We start from the raw sequence: 3,018 nt of genomic DNA, 5'->3' as shown, positions 1-3,018 counted from the left end.
ATATTCAAAAGAATTGTATGTAGATTGATGCCATATAATTTATTTTTCTAAAATCCTAAAAACCAAAAAGTTATTAAAGTTTTAGTGAACCTTGGTATTTTAGGTTTAGGTTCCACTTTTGATTAATAAATAATACAAAAATAGTAAAAGTAATCTGATCACTATAAAATTTACATTTTTGAAATTAGGATGCTGAAAACTCTAATGGGTTTTCATTTCATCAAAAAATTAAATTAGAAAGGCCCTCAAAAAATTAGGCCAAGGTAGAAATTTGATGTCGTTTTACCTTAGTCATTTTTTTGGAGGTCCAAGCATAGGCTTGGTGAGACCAAGCCTATCCCGAAGCAAAAAACAAAGCTAAGGAATGTTTCCTGCCCCTAATTTTAAAAAACGGGCACCTGTTTTTTAAATTCAAAAAACGGGCGCCCGTTTTTTAAATTCAAAAAATAGGCGCTCGTTTTTTAAATTCAAAAAATGGGCGCCCGTTTTTTAAATTCAAAAAACGGGTGCCTGTTTCGGTCTGTACTGTTGAAAGTGAAACGGGCGCTTGTTTTTAAAAACAGGCACCTGTTTTTGAAAATATCCATTGGGCCAGGCTCTGGTGTTATCACTGTTTAAGAAATGGGTTTTCGTTTCCTATGATTGGCTAGGTTTTTGAAATTTTGAGTTAGATATGCTATTAACTGCTTCAAATCTGTTTTAGGTCTTTAAGGGTTAAGGGTTTTAGTTTTAAATTGCTCAAATGTCTGATCAAAAGCCTTTGGTTTCTATTCCTACGTTACTTTATTCACTTAAGTAATGGGTCTTGGGGTCGTGTGAAGTGTCCCCTCTTGTTATTTACCTAGGCAGTCATTAAATAATCGTAAAAAAATTTATGCCTTATGTCTTTTTCCTTCTAATGTTGTCGGGTCCAGTAAGTGTTGCGCAACTTCCAGATGAATCTATGGCTTTCACCATTTCGTTAAGCGAAGTTGCGGGTGTGTTAAGCTATGCGAAATAGTGAAAGGGAAAAGCATGTTCAACTGTGTGCATTTGGTCTGGTTTAACGAGACTCCATCTCACTCAAGATCTAATGGCTGGCGTTGATTCGCAGCCGAAATTAGCGAGTAAATTACCTTTCACGGAATGGTGAAAAGGTTTGGTGGGACCTAGTGGTGAAGACTTTTCCATGGCTAAAAGGTGATCAAGTTCAAGAGAAATCAATGGTTCGCATTGTTTCATGGCTGATAGATGCTCACATGTTATGCCCTGCGAAACAACGAAAGGTTTTTTGGCTCGAGCAGAAGAGGTTCATAAGAGGCATAACAGATGCATAGGTTCCCAAAGATCTAATGGCTAGCGCAGTTTCGCAGGAGAAAGATGCTTGAAAGATAGCTTTCATGAAACAGCGAAATGACATGGCGTTCCAAGCAAGCAGTCCAGCTGGTTGAGATGGCAAGTAGGATAATGACACGTGGCTGAAAATCAAAGTGGTTAGCGAATCAGATTTAAGGATTAAAAGGTGGGTCCAAGAAGATGAGTCATGCTGTAGGATAATAAATGACCTGGCAGATACAGGTGGCAAGGATGAGGTGGATCTCGATGTTTTCTCTCAGTGAGTAAAAGTTGACATGTCAGTTCAGGAATGACTAGACACCAGGTGGATAATGCTGAGTCAGGTAATCCAAGTCTTCTGGATTCAAGCAGGTTGTTAAGCATATAACAAGTTTGATATAATCTAACGGTCCGCATGTGTTCGCGAGGGTAAGATGCTTACGTTTTAAAGCCTGGGAAATGGCAAAAGGAAAAGGTGGGCCCGAAGAGCAGATAAAGCATAAAGGTAAAAAAGGACCAACTCTATTTTGATCCAAGGATTCTCATTGTTTCGTGACTACAAATCAACCGATGATTAAGGCCTGCGAAATGGTGAAAGAGAAAGAGAGTTTCTTCCTAGCATGACATGGAATGACAGTTGTTGCTTCTTGTAAGGATTGATGGTGATGTGTTGATTGACACGTAGTTTCAAAAGGTGATTCAGGACCCACCAAGGTGTAACCGATGGTTATGCAGGAGATAAGACACGTGGTTGACTCTAAACTAAACTCGAAGAGTTCTCCAGGGCTAAGAGCTGAGTGCCACATGGTATTTGTTAACCGGTAAATAGGTGGGGTAAGTAATGAAGGTCACGCTTAAAAAATGTTCATCTCAAGATTGATCCAACGCTTCTCGTTGTGTCGTGGCCTGAAGGTGTAAGTGGATTAACCTCTGTGAAATGGCGAAAAACCATTAGCTATCAAGATGAGGTGCGGTTAGTAAAAAAGCTGATAGTCCCGGTAGGGGTTAAAGGCCGGGCGGTTAGAGTTCCATCTAATGCTTGGCGTAGCTTCGCGAAAGGAAAGTGCTCACGGGATAAAGCTTGTGAAATGGCAAAAAGAGGTAGGGTCCGATGCAAAGGAAGAGAGGTTAAAATAGTATAAAGACCGATTAAGTTTCATTTGATTGGACAACCGGCGTGATTTCATTTGGCCAAATCGCTAGAAGGTTATGCTCTGCGAAATGGTTAAAGAGCAAAAAGGAGAATACCCAGGCATGTTATGACTCGTTGGAGCTAAATTTTTGAATTATTCTATGAATTCAATTCTGAAGGGACGACTGAAGCATGCGGTATCAATGTCGAAGTTAAGAGCCCAAATACCGTATATGATTTCGTATCAATTGAATGAAGGCATCATCTTGAAGAGTAGTTGCAGAGAAGCACTTGCAGAGCAAATTTCTTCAATTGTAGAGCAGATTTCTTCAAGCAAAAAATAGGTTCTCTTATACTCTTGTTTGGAAATTACTTAACAGTGTGTTTTAATTGAGGTCTTGATTTGTCACAGAGCAGTTGGGGTAATAGTTAAATTGCTTGCATAGTTTTTAAGATGGCACCTAAACGAGAATTCTCAAGAAAGGTTAATTACTAGGAGAGGGCTATCTGTGATGATTTCCTTGAACAGTTGACATTGTCAACTAATGTGGCAGCAAAGGTAAAAGAACTAG

Source organism: Cryptomeria japonica, chromosome 2, assembly GCF_030272615.1.
Source record: "Cryptomeria japonica chromosome 2, Sugi_1.0, whole genome shotgun sequence".
Lineage (NCBI taxonomy): Eukaryota > Viridiplantae > Streptophyta > Pinopsida > Cupressales > Cupressaceae > Cryptomeria > Cryptomeria japonica.
This window is presented reverse-complemented; position numbering follows the sequence as displayed.